General features: G+C 38.6%; 1 protein-coding gene across 3 annotated transcripts in view; it reads left to right on the top strand.

The window, feature by feature from the left end:
• Positions 1–14644, top strand: part of POU2F1 (POU class 2 homeobox 1) — a 184187-nt gene that overhangs the window by 81813 nt on the left and 87730 nt on the right. Inside the window, exon 2 of one of the 3 annotated variants that reach the window (XM_049635152.1) lies at positions 6773–6873. The exons of the other annotated variants lie outside the window; for them this stretch is intronic. The gene's annotated coding sequence lies outside the window, so the exon portion shown is untranslated. The remainder of the gene's footprint in view (positions 1–6772; positions 6874–14644) is intronic. 3 annotated transcript variants of the gene reach the window in all.

A 14644-nucleotide genomic window follows, 5' to 3' on the forward strand; every position in this document is an offset into this window, starting at 1 on the left:
TAGAGAATTTTAATAGCCTCATTTGGTCTCCCAAACAGTGTGAGGTACTGTATTCTTTGAGTGACATTACTAGAGGTGCTCGCGTTTCTTCCTTTGTCGCGGGCAGAGTGCAGTCTGGCTGCCCTATTGAAGTGCTGCTGGCTTGGAGCTGCTCAGATCCGGCCCGTCACACTGTCTCAACTTGGGTTTTTCTGTTGTTTGTTTCCAAATTCACGTCAGAAAACCGTGTGTCCGGGACGCCTGGGTTGCTCAGTCGGTGAAGCGTCTGACTCTTGGTTTCCGCGTCGGTCATGGTCTGAGCTGTCAGCACAGAGCCCGATGTGGGGCTCGAACCCACAGACTGTGAGATCATGACCTGAGCCGAAGTCGGATGCCCAACCGACCGAGCCACCCAGGTGCCCCAAGACAGGATCTTGATCTAAATTTAACTAAAATGTCCCCTATTTATTGATCCTGTTTCTAATAATCATTAACCATTCCCCGTTGCTTGGAATTTTTATCTTGACTTTCTATTTTGAAAGTTACTAGCAACTCAAAAGTATGGAAAGAGCCCAGATGTCCATCAACAGATGAATGGAACACACACACACACACACACACACACACACACACCACTGGAATATTACTCGGCAGTCAAAAAGAATGAAATCTTGCCATTGGCAACAATGTGGATGGAACCAGAGGGTATTATGCTAAGTGAAATTAGTCAGAGAAAGACATATCATATGACTTGACTTACGTGTAGAGTTTAAGATACAAAACAGATGAACGTAGGGGAAGGGAAGCAAAAAATAAAAACAGGGAGGGGTACAAAAAATAAGAGACTCTTAAATACAGAGAACAAACAGAGGATTGCTAGAGGGGTTCTGGGTGGGGGGGATGGCGAAATGGGCAAGGGGCATTAAGGAAGACACTTGGTAGATGAGCACTGGGTGTTATACACAGGAGATGAATCCCTGGATTCTACCCCTGAAATCATCATATGCTAACTAACGAACTAGAATGTAAATTAAAAAATAAAAATAAATTTTAAAAAAAGTTATTGGCAATTCTGACATACCTTGGCTTTATTGTCTGGAGGAAGCACTGAGTTAAACTGGGTTATAGAATCATCTGCTGATAGGTTAACGGCTTTAGGAGTTTCATCTAAGGCTTTAGAAATTCCTGTTGTCATTTTTGTGGAGTATGAACGTTACTTCAGAGGCCAAAATTGTAATAAAGTGTTTTTTAATGGCATTCAGTGGAATCAGTTGCTTGGTGTGACCGTAACCAGCGTGATGTGTAGAAGGATTATAGGATGTACGGACTGTACAGAAGGTCTTTCTACCATGTTGACCAGAAGGCCTCTCTGTCTGCCGCTTTGAACCCCTGAAGGGTCACTGTTAATTTTTATTGTGATTTGCTAATGAGTGACTTTGTGAAGTAAGTAGGACCTATGATAGAGGTATGTTGTGGAGCTACTGCTCTCTACTAAAAATAGTACAGAAAGAGTCTGTAGGGGCTGCCATACCATTAAAAAGTTATTAGCATTTTTACTTTGTCTCAAACTGTACAAGTAGAAGATTGTGTTTCCTTCTTGTGTAGTTTAGTCATGAGTTGACAAAGAATTTACCCTACTGAAGGAAGTAGATTATTGTAGGAGATTCAGAGGTAGGGCAGCATTGTGGAAGTTACTTCGATTAGCTTTTTTGCATTTAGGTAAATAAATTCAGGCCAAGTGTAGAAACGGTCAAAAAGAATCCTTTTTGTAGTTTTATATTATTATTTTTATAGGATTTGTATTTTTATATTTTTGATATTATCTCTAGGCAACCTGAACTTTGTTTTGGAAAGTCTTCCTTGTATGTGCCTGTTCCCTCTTAATTGCAGAGCTTTCTCATAACAGATCTTTATATTTAAAACTAGTATTGTCAGATGCATTAAAAGAGTAATTTAGCTAAAAATTGTTTCATAATAAAAAAGAATTTTACAAAAACTCTATCAGTTGAAACCAAAAACCAGAGATATGCATGCTGAATATTAACCATGTGTTACAAACCTGAATAGTCCTTTTTCCATGTGCATATATATATGCCTCTAGGTATAGATAAAAGTGGAATCATGCATAGAACTCATCTAACATTCCTGTTTATATGCAAAGCACTTTACTGTGAAATATGGAAACTCTTTGAACTTTACTGACTTCTGTCATGAAGGCTAATTTTTTGGAACATAACCTAGAAATGTCAATGCAAATATGCAAGCGTATGTCTAAATTGATCAAAATAGGAAAGAATAATTGAGACTGAAAAACCTATAACTTAATATTGATCGTGCACACGTAACAAGACCAAATTTTGGAAATCCCAACCTGTATGTCATGTGCATGTACGTTAGGAATTTTACAGAGTTGCCTAACATTAGGTGGCAACCACATTAATTAGCAGACTCCAATAGCTAATTTTAATTTATGAGCGCCAGATTAGTAACGCTTAATCACTTACAGATATGTTATTGGTAGGTTGCTTTCAGCTTCAGATAACAGAAACTGAGTCTGTTTTAAGCACAAAGGAGCTGGCTCGGCTCACAGGACTGAGACCTGAAGCTTCGGGGACAGCAGGACTGGGGACAACAGGACTGGGCTGTCCGTGTTGCTTTGCCCTCGGGTCCTTTCCCTGGTGGTTGCCAAAGAGCTGCTAGCAGCAGCCAGGAAGTGTGCTTCCTTGTTTGAGTCTAGAGATGGATAGTAGCTCCTTACTGTTCTCTAAAGGTGAGAATAACTGTCCCGGAAAGGTCCGGGAGAGCTCTCCTGGATTTCACAGGCTAGAATTGAGGAATGTTCTGGGTTACAGTCTAGTCCTGAATAAGTCGATAGCTCGGGGGTTGAGATGAATCATTCAGCTCTTTCCCTTGAGCCAAGGTCATTTGCTAAATGGCGCTGCCCTTATCCAAATGGGGAGAGTTGGAGTGGCACCCCTTTGGACTATTAGTATGTAGTCAGAAGTGACACATCGAAGTGAATGGAATTAGCACCCACTGTGGAAAGTAGTTATAGAGGTTCCTCAAAAAATGAAAAATAGAAATACTGCTTGAGAGTCTCTCTCCCTCTCTCCATCCCCTCTCTGCCCGCTCCCTCTCCCTCTCCCTCTCTAAAATAAAATGAAAAACAATTTAAATAATAATTAGCATTTTGGGATCGGTTCCGACCCACTAGTAGCACAAAGACAATACTTGGCCATCACTGGTGTATAGTGAGAGTGGACTGAGGACAGACCCTAAGAGAACGCAGAGCCTGTGAATCAGTCTTCTACTTAAATTTATTCTGTATTTATTTTTAATTATGAGCTTCAGAAGGCTATTCGTTTGCTCTTATTTCTTCAATTCTAACAGCCTATTTCATATTTGATTTACCCAGTGGTTTTTCTCCATTATATCTCTCTGTTAGTCTCTGGTCACTTTAATGTCACTACCATGGCTGTTTCTTTGGAGTGCTGCCCATTATCTTAAAGGAAATAGGGAAGGAATTATAAATGTATCCTGAAGTTAAAGGAAAAATGAAATGTGTGTTTTGTAGTACATGAATGATCGAATGTGTTAGATACTAAGGAAGAACTGCGTCCGAGTATGCTTTTTTTTTTTTAAGTTCTTACAAGGAGTGAGGAATGTTAAAATTCATGACTCAAACTTCAGACTTCTCCCTACGTGCATATTTGATGTCTTGGAAAAACTATTATTCTTTTATTATAAAGGAATAAAGGGTAAAGTTTGCTAACCTGTGTCTGAAGACATCAGTGATTAGAAATGAGTCATGATTGGTAATAGACTATGAATGGTAGTGAATTGAGTGTCTTAGGTACGAGGACCCTCCTCTCCTTGAGTAATCATGAACAGACCCTTGTAATTTTTACTTTGGCTTGACACGTATAGGAAGGATAGGCATGATGAACCACTGCTAGTCTCTGCATCTTTTTTATAGGCAGTGAGATACTAGCCAACGTACTCAGTTGAGGCCAGTGAGTTCTCCTTTATGTTTTATTACTAAGCTTCAGTTAGTTCCAAGGAGTGAGATAAAGCATTGTGTTTTCTTTTCTTTTTTTTTTTTTTTAAGTTTATTTATTTTTAGGGAGTCGGAGACAGCGCAAATGGTGGAGGGGCAGAGAGAGAGAGAGAGAAAATATCCCAAGCAGGCTCCACGCTGTCAGTGCAGAGCCTGATATGGGGCTTGAACCCATAAAGCTGTGAAATCATGACCTGAGCCAAAACCAAGAGTCGGATGCTCAACTGAATGAGCCACCCAGGTGCCCCAAACAATCCATTTCCTATTTCATACATCAGTCTCTTCTCAGGTTTGACACTGTAAATCAGTGGTTCTCGAGTTCTGGCATACATCAGAATCTTCTGGAGGGTTTGTGAAAGCACCAGTTGGTGGGCCTCTAATCCCCAAAGTTTCTGATTCAGTAGGTCTGGGATGGGGCCTGAGAATTTACATTTCTAACAATTTCCAGATGACATTGATGATGCTGATCCAGGTAGGTACTGCCCTTTGAGAATCACTGCTGTGAAAACATTTTCTTTTTTTTTTTTTAATGTTTATTTTTGAGAGAGAGAGAGACAGAGATAGAGCATGAGCAGGAGAGGGGGCAGAGAAAGGGAGAGACAGAATCTGAACCAGGCTCTAGGCTCTGTTCTGTTAGCACAGAGCCCAGTGTGGGGCTTGAACTCACAGACCCAACCACAAGATCATGACCTGAGCCGAAGTCAGACGCTCAACTGATTGAGCCACCCAGGCACCCTGAAAACACTTACTTTTAATACAGCAAGGAACAGTCATACTGAATTTATTTAAGGAAAAGATACATGCTATTTATTACTGTTTAGATTAGACTTTGTATTGTTTTTCTCTCTCTGGTTGTCAGCTGTTACATTAAGTGACCCACAGGGAGTACTCTCTTGAATTATATTTCTTTACTAAAAGCGTATTTACCATTTGGTAATTGGCATCTCTTAACTTTTCACAGATGACTATTGCTGCTGGGCCAAAAGCCACTTTTGGCCTAGATGAAAATACTTTGCATTATTTTGCTTGATGATCCCAAAGGTGGGAATTTTTTTTTTTGTATTTGTTCTTTACTAAGATACGATAATTATTTCATTCAGTGAGCATTGAGACTTTTTTAACCAGTCTAAGGCCAGTACAACTCCTTTGCCATTGCCAGCTGTGCGTGTTTCCATGGAAACTCCATAGGGTCTAGCAGGATTACTGTTGTAAGGACCATACCTGGCTTATTTGCATCCAGTTTAAATTGGGGAGATTTCAAAAGAATAAAAGGTCTGTAGATGAGTCAATGGACAGCCAGAAAGAGCTTGTCAGTTTGTAACCATCATATTGGTCTAACTAAAGAGGAAGACTTGGGTGGGTATCCCTTACTATAGTTCATGTTTCTGGAGGGCTTTGGTGGGCATGCTAACGTCTCTATTTGTTTTGTGGATTTATTTGTGTCATTGTGTTTTTGTTTTGTTTTTGCTTTTGTTTTAGGAATATCTCTTTAAATTAAATATCCTAATTTATGTCCTTATTTAAATATCCTAACCTAATGATTTTAAAATTCTCTTAAAGAAAGTACATGTAGATCAGACTCTTAAAGAAAAGTACATGTAGATCAGACTCTTTTTCAAAGAATTTTCATTGCTTTCCAGTTATAATGCAATAGAATGTCTTAGTTTTTGACCACTGTTGCAGAATTATGGAAGAAGTTTATGTTGATCTGTACTTTGCAAGTGTTAGGAGCTACTGTGAACCCCTTCTCTCACAAACGTAACTTTTTCTAAAAAGAAGGCAGTTTGAACTATTTACGTATTTGACTTTGTTTGCACCACTGAGCTTAAGCCTTTGTTTCAGAGTTTCATAAATGGTTAGGACCAACAGTGAATGTATAGAAAACAACTATATGGACTAGTTACATGAGCACCGAGTACAGTTATATAAAACTTAGAGGTTATTATTAATGTTATGCTACTCAGTCAGTTGTACGAATTTATCCTAGTCGGAGTAATTAGGCTAATTCACAAATAGCTACATAGTATAGGTATATGGCCAAAAAGAGCACGCATACCAACTCCTCCTCCTTAGTTAAGGCTGCTTGGACTTTCTACTGATCAAGGTTCTAAGATATTCTGTCAGAGTGTGGTGGCCAGCCAGTGATGGTGAATTTCCATACTTGTGTGCGCCAAATATTGACATTTCTTATCTTCTAAATCAGAATGTAGTCTTGTACCTTTTTTCCGAATATTTTACGGTGATAGCGATATGTATCACTCTATCATCTATGAACATCTATGTGTGTGTGTATATATATATATACATGTATACATATATATATATATATACACATCTGTGTATATATATATTGAAGTAGATGCTTGTAAATTTGGAAGGAGGTAACAGGGAGTTGGGGATTTTTTAATATTAGTGAAATATACTCTTTAAAGGAAATACTAGGTAGGCTGTGTTATTCAGTTTCACGAAAGAGTAGCACCTTCTAATACATGTTCCAAGAATTCTCTGATTCACCTCCATGTTCCTAAAGTAAGGGCAGGTGCTAGTGTCCCTGTTTTGTAGATAAGAAAATAGGCACAAGAGAGGTGCCTGCCTTTATTAATCACTTTATGTTTACGCAGTTAAACACACCTGTAGTTCAGCGTTGCCCACTATGTGTAATTGTTCCCTCTTAAAGTGTTAGGTTATTTTATACGGCTTACTCAGTGTTGCCTTTTTCTCTTTTTGTATTCATAGACTGGAAAAGTAAGAAGAGCTTTCCTGCCTTTTTAATTACCAAACTACTCTCAGTTTTCAATGAATCAATTCAAAGAAAGAATGCAGTCTTTCTATACCTGGTAAATATTTTCTGCTCATAAAAGCTATTAACTTAGTAGCCTCTGATAAATCCAGGTGTTTATGATGATTACCTTTAATTTTGTGGGATGACTATAAAAAATGACTTATCATATATATGATATTAACTCTGAAATTTATTTGATATTATTGTTATGGTGGAGTGATGCCTAGAATGCCTGTGCCCTAGCCAGCAACAGAAGCTAGTCTAGAATTGGCCCTGGTACTTAGATTAGGCTCTGTTCGGTTTATTGGGGGGAAAAGGTTGTGAAATTAATGCAAATAGGGTACATAAATATATTACTGAGTATCCTCTTTACTCAGATGATATAACATTAGCAATATTCCCTATGTGGTAGTTTAATAGAAGTACTTTGTCAATAATAGTTTTATAAAATTAATCTAGTAATCAGAATATTAAGCCTACCTTTTACCACTTGACACATGACCTAAGTGAAGATTAGAGAGATCAAATAACTTGCTGAAGAAAATTCAACTAGCCAGTGTCGACCTGAGGTCAGAATCTAGATCGGAGGCTACATATTTTGATTCCTACTCTAGGACCTTTAAAAAATCCTCGTTTTTTAAGTACCTTAAGTAAGAATTAACATGCCCAAGGGAGTAAACAAACCATAGTGACATTTCATATGGATCTTTTGTATAGCTTAGAATGTTAATGTAGGATCAGAGAAGATAGAATGGATTTATTTATGCTACATAAAGTATTTTCTCTATTAACAGTATTAACTTAGCTACTAGGTACTATTAAATCTTTTAGATACACTTTATTTAAGCGTGAGGAGAATCCTTGGGCATATTTTGTACCTGTTTTGCAGAAGAGGAAAATGAGGCTTAGAATGAGAGTGCTATAGCTTAGGATATTAGAAGTGGAGTTTAAACCCAGTTTTCTTTGACTTCAAAGCCCATGACTCAGCGGTGAAGCCTGAGGAATTAAAACTTGATCGTCCAGCCTATCACATGTTAACGGATACTGATTATGGAATAATTTCCTCTCCTAATTCACCCATTCAAAAATCTCAGCATTTTAGGGACATATGGAGGTAGTTAGGGGAGAAACCATTTCGTCCTCTGTAATGATTTTAATTATAGGAATCATATTAGCTATATTTATAATGTAATTGCAAGTTAGAGGTCTTATACCCCCTTTAAAAAAGAAAGGCGTTTATAAAATATTTGTATATTCTAAACATATGCTTAAAGTGAACTAATTTGAGCAGGTCCAAAGGTCTATTTTTGTGTGACTGAACATTTGTCTCCCGTGTTTTTACTTAGTATAGTCGATCATCGAGGAATGATTATTTTTGTAAAGTATTTTTAAAACAGATTTTTCAAAATTAGTTAAGTGATGAAAGAAATTGGTGTTACATTCAAAAATTAATACATTTCAAGTGTCTGGCTTGGGGATAAATAAAAAGTTACCATGTTAAATGGAATTGTAATGATGAAGATATAAAGAAAATTCCTTCTTCTTTATTTAGTAAAGTACCCAGAGTATCAGAGTTCGCCAAAACCAGGTGTATCTTTGCCTTAAAACCTGACCCAGCCCCTGAAACTCACCTTTCCCCCCCAGTCTTTGACTGATTTACCACCATCACCTGCCTGACCAAAAGAGGGTGGGGATGCATAGAATGTAGGTAGTGAGATACTAAAAATAACATTTTATTAGTAGCTCATGGGAAGTAACTTCTTTTTCTGGTAGTGTGAAATATAACTTATGTGCATTTTAATCTCTACCATTCAAAATAAGAAATGTACGTTAGATTGCCTGGTGTCTTTCTGTTTTAGGCAGTCGTACGTTAGGCCTTTGTAAAAGGTGAGATACGTTGACGAATTTTATGATTTTTTAGTTAAGTTCTTTGTAACTGGAGCTTACAAAGATGGTGTGACTCGTATCGGTACTATGACATTTTGAGAAGATTACGAAGCTACTCACCTCCCTGAATATCACTTGCAGATACTCGTCACCTGAGTAGCAAGGAAGGAGGGTCAGGCAGGGCTGGGGCAGCTAGTGTGGATTGAATTCCTGCTCTGTAGGGTATCTGCTGGACACATCCACATTTGTGCTCTCGTTTTTAGTAGGGGTGTCGAAGTACGAGAAGTAGAGCCAAGAGACAAAGAAAGCACAATGTGCAAAATGCGGCCTTGCTTTTTGTCTGGGTGGTCGGCCTGTTCACCTCCCATATTCTGTCATCATCTGCTTTTGGCAGCATCAGATGCTGGTGGTGATGTCCAGGGGGCTGAATCACAGTTACCTGGGACTGCTGTTGTCGTGCTTATGTGGCCAGAAGGGCGTCAGTTTTTGATTTTTTTGCCGGGGAGGGCATCAGATTTTGAATTTGCGGGAAACTATAGTTAACAATACTGTACTACACACTTAAAATTGTTCTTAGAGGGTGGATCTTACGTCAAGGGCTCTTGCCACACACACAAAGATTTTTTAATGAAAAAGAAGGAGGGGAGGAAACGGAGGTGATGGACAAGTTTATGGCCTTGTTTGTACTTATCTCTAAATTTATCAAGTTGTATACATTAAATATGTACAGCTTTATGTAGGTCAATCATAACTCAATAAAATTTTTTCAAAAAGAGTTCAAAAGAGAAAATCTGCATTTAAATGTTATTTAAGGATTAAAACATGAGAAAAAGGAAGAAATCAGCCATGTTCAGATACTGGTAACATTATTAAGACTCTGTTCTTACGTGTACAGCAAAGGTGATTTGGGGCCTGTGGATTAAAAATTAGTTAAGGTACATAGAAATGTTTGAGAGCATCACTTAAAATTTTTTATTGTAACAGGAGAAAAATCTTGACAGTGATATTTTTTAAATTATCAAGAGTATAATAATAATACCATTATCATTTTTATAATTCTTGATCATTTTAAAAATAATTTATGTTCCGATTTTAATTTTTAGAACGAACGTGAGAGATGGCATAAGCCCCATTTTTCAAATGAGGAAGTTAAGGTTCAGATGTCATGTGAAGTTTCCTGGGGATGCCATAGACTGGCTGGCTCAGAGAACCGAAATTTCTTACCTCATAGTTCTGGAGGCTAGAAATTTGAGATTAAGGTATTAGGATTGGTTCCTTCTGAAAGCTGCGAGGGAGAATCTGTTTCGTATCTTCTCGTCTTCCCTCTGTACGTATCTGTCTCTGTGTGCAAAAGTTCCCTTTTCTATAAGGATGCCAATAGTATTGGATTGGGGCCCACGCTCCTGACCTCCTCTTAATTTGATCTGCAAAGACCCTGTTTCCAAAAAGGTCACACTCACAGATCCTTGGGGTTAGGCCTTTAACAGCTTTTGAGGCGCACAATTCAACCCATAGAGGATGTTAAGTCTTTTGCTCAACGTCTCTTAAGTAGGAAAGTTAGACCCATCACATTGTAGTGCCACTAAAATCAGTTTCAGAAGAACGTAACGGTGTATCTATAATACCAACTTTTTTGAAATTTTTATTTTTTTTTAACGTTTATTTATTTTTGAGACAGAGAGAGACAGAGCGTGAACAGGGGAGGGGCGGAGAGAGAGGGAGACACAGAATCTGAAACAGGCTCCAGGCTCCGAGCTGTCAGCACAGAGCCGGACGCGGGGCTCGAACTCACGGACTGTGAGATCATGACCTGAGCCGAAGTCGGACGCTCAACCGATCGAGCCACCCAGGCGCCCCTCTATAATACCAACTTAAAATTAATTTTCTAATACTGTCTTTTGTCTGCGTAGATTTTACTTAAAATTAACCGAGTTTCTAAAGTTTAATTAGAGGAGCGCCTGGCCGGCTCATTCAGAAGAGCATGGAACTCTTGATCTCGTGGTTGTGAGTTCATTCATGCCCCACATTGGGCATGGAACTTACTTGAAAAATAAATAAAATAGTAAAATTTTGTGTTGTGATGGGTTTCAAGCTCTTTTACTTTGGATCATAAGTCAGTGATGTACCAGCTGTGGAAGGGTGTTTGGTCCTCAGTGCTTTCGTCCGGATTCAAATCTGAACTTCATGATTTGTAAGGTAGAGCTTTAAACTGTGTGCCCCTCCATGTCTTGAGATGTCCATCAGAATACTGTTCAAATGGTTTCAAGTGCATTCTGACTGTACATAATTTCACGATTCTTTAAGAATTGTTGTGTTGTCAGTGTTACTGTGCACCTTGTGATCACAGATTGTTGTGGCATGAGGAGGGCAGGGCCCCACTAGAATAATCATAAAATACTGGCAGTTTGTTGAGCTGCTTCCCCCCCACACCCTTTTTTCTTTTCTTTCTTTGCTATTTTTTATTTTGACTTCAAAACACTCTCAGTACTTTAGTGAGTAATCCTACCAAATAAGGGCCCTCTGCTACATCGCTACAATACAGACATAAGATGCAAGAAATTAACAGTATTACTTTCCCGTCAACTAATCCATAGACCTGATCCACATTTGGCTGGTTGTTGCCATAGTGCCTTTCATAACAAAAGAACCTAATCCAGGATCGTATGTAGCATGTAATTATTCTATCTCTTTAGTGTTCTCCAATCACAGTTCCTTAGCCTTTCCTTGAGTTTCAAGACTATGTATTGGAAAAATACATTTTGTAGAGTGTCTATGAACTCGGGTTTATCTGATAGTTCCTCATGATTAGATTCAGGTTATGCATCTATGGCAGGAATATCAGAGGGAAGTGATGCTGTGCTCTCAACTCCTCTTTTCTGATAGTGCACAGTTTTGATTTGTTCTTTGACTAGTGATGTTATCTTTGAACACCTGATTAAGGTGACGTTCACCAAGCTTCTCCTCTGTAAAGTTACATCTTCCCTTTGTAATTGCTTAATATTTTGTAGAGAAACTGTACATTTTTTCATCATCAAATTTTGGCCCACTAGATTTAGCATTTCGACTGAACTTATTATAATGGTTTCCAAATACCGACTTTCTATATTTATTATTTGGCATTCTGTAAGGAAAATCTTTCTCTTCCCCCTGTTGATTTATATCAAATGGACTCATAAGCTGTCATGAGTAAATGGTTACAATTTATTATTTTTGTAATTTATTTTCTTCGTGTTACCCAAAATTTGGTCAACGGGAGACCATTCAGACTTGCATCTGCGTCTTTTCCACATAGTCCACGATTTAAAAAAAAAAAAAAAAATGTTTATAAGTACAACATTTAAAAAGTGTTCAACACTTTAAATACGTTATTTAGTTTTTAAACTTTTATTATTGAGAGTGCGCGTGTGAGCGGGGAAGGGGCAGAGAGAGGGAAAGAGACTCCCAAGTAGACTCTGCACTGTTAGCACAGAGCCTGACGCAGGCTCGATCTCACAAACTGTGAGGTAATGACCTGAGCCAAAATCGAGAGTCTGACACATAACTGACTGAGCCACTGAGCCACCCAGGCTCATCATTTTTTCCCATCATTTTTAAAGCACTTTCACTACTAACTTCTTCACTGAAACAGTAAAAGGAAAAATAAAATATAAAGTCTTAGCCTAGAAACCAAAGCCTCAGTAAAGAAGTAGAAAATGTAAAGAACTAAACAGAAATTTTAGAACTGAAAACTACAGGAACCGAAACAAAAGCCCACCGGATGGCCTCACAGCAGAGTAAAGGGGGACAGAGTGAACTGGAGGACAGAACATAGAAATTGCCCTATCTGAACAAGGAGGAAATAGAACACATAAATGAACAGAGCTGTGGGACCTGTAGGACTATGACAGAAAGACCACAAGGAGGAGGAGAGGAGAAAGGGGACTGAGCTAAAAAGTACTCGCAGAAAGACTGGCTGACGACTTCCAGAAGACTTGTTAGAAGACACAGGCCTACAGATTCAAGGAGCTGAGCAAGTTCCAAACAAGGTAAACCCGAAGAAGCAATAGTAAAACATTGGTAAACTAAGAGCAAAGGAAGAACCTTGAAAATAACAAGAGAGAAATGACACCTTTTTCTATGGGGAAAAATAATTCCAGAGATAATGGATTTCTCCTCAGAAATCATGGAGGCCAGGAGGCGGCGGCATGACGTTTTTTAAGTATTCGGAAAGAGCTCAAAATCCCAAGTACTGTATTTAACAGAAGCCTTCTTCAGGAATGAAGGAGAAATCAAGACCTTTTTAGATGAAGGAAAACAAAGCAAACTCGTCTCCAGTAAAGGTGTCATAAAAGAATGGCTAAAGAAATGACTTATGTAGTTTTAAATCCAACACAACATATCCAGGACTTGTGTATACCAAAAACTACAAAATGCTGGTGGGAGAACTAGAGGACGACACAGAGAAACGGAGAGATCTACTGCATTCATGGGTTAGAAGGCTCAACATAGGAAAGATCACTTCTCCCCAGATTGATATACAGGTTTAAATGTAATTCCTATCAGATTCCCCCTGTGATTTTTTTTTTTAGCAGACAAGATTATTCTAAAATTAATGTGGGAATGCAAAGGAATTAGAATAGCTAGCAAAATTCTGAAAAAGAAGAGGAAAAAAAATCATTTTCTATAATTTCAAGACATGTTATATAGTTGCAGGAATCAAGCCTGAGGATATTGGTTGAGAAATTAACATATTAGTCTTTGAAATGGAATATAAAACCCAAAAATAGGTCTGCACAGGTGTAGCCAACTAATTTGTGACTAAGGTACAAAAGCAATTGGAGTAAACAGAGGAAGGATAATATTTTGGACAAGTGATTAAAAAAGAAAAACATTTAATCCTCACACTAGTGAAAAACATGAAAAACCTTTAGGACATAGGACTTGATGAATAGTTCTTTAAAAAAAAATTTTTAGGGGCGCCTGGGTGGCTCGGTCGGTTAAGCGTCCGACTTCGCTCAGGTCATGATCTCACGGTCCGTGAGTACGAGCCCCGCGTCGGGCTCTGTGCTGACCGCTCAGAGCCTGGAGCCTGTTTCAGATTCTGTGTCTCCCTCTCTCTCTGCCCCTCCCCCGTTCATGCTCTGTCTCTCTCTGTCTCAAAAATAAATAAATGTTAAAAAAAAAATTAAAAAAAATTTTTTTAATGTTTATTTCTTTTGAGAGAGAGAGAAAGAGAGGGAGGGGGATGGCCTGGGAAGGGGCAGAGAGAGAGACTCACAAGCAGGCTCCACACTGTCAGCGCAGAGCCTGACATGGGGCTCGATCTCACGAACCATGAGATCATGACGTGAGCCAAAATCAAGAGTCGGATGCTTAGCCGACGGAGCCACCCAGGTGCCCCAACACTTGGTGAGTAGTTCTTAAACATGACACCAGAGGGGTGCCAGCCTGGCTCAGCCAGTAGAGCATGCAACTCTTTTTCTTGGGGTTTTAAGTTTGAGCCATGTTGGGTGTAGAGATGACTTAAAAATAAAATCTTTTAAAAAACAATAACACCAGAAACACAGCCTACAAAAGAAAAAAATTGGTAAATTAGATTTTATCAAAATTAAAGTTTTGCTGGGTGCTAAAACTTCTTTAAGAGGACGAAAAGGTGATTCTCTCTCTTCCCCTTTGTCGCTCATGTGCATGAATGTGATAAGTAAATAAACTTTTGTTTTTTTTTTTTAAAGAGGGAGGCACCTGGCTCAGTCCATTAAGTGTCCAACTCTTGATTTCATCTCAGGTCATGATCTCACAGTTTGTGAGTTCGAGCCCCACAGGCTCCATGCTGAATGAGGAAACTGCTTGGGCTTCTCTCTCTCTTTCTCTCTGCCCCTACCCCACTCTCTTTTCTCTCTCTCTCTCTCTCTCTCTCTCTCTCTCTCTCAAAATAAAAAAACATTAAAAAAAAAAAAAAA

This window comes from Panthera uncia, chromosome F1 (genome assembly GCF_023721935.1).
Source record: "Panthera uncia isolate 11264 chromosome F1, Puncia_PCG_1.0, whole genome shotgun sequence".
Lineage (NCBI taxonomy): Eukaryota > Metazoa > Chordata > Mammalia > Carnivora > Felidae > Panthera > Panthera uncia.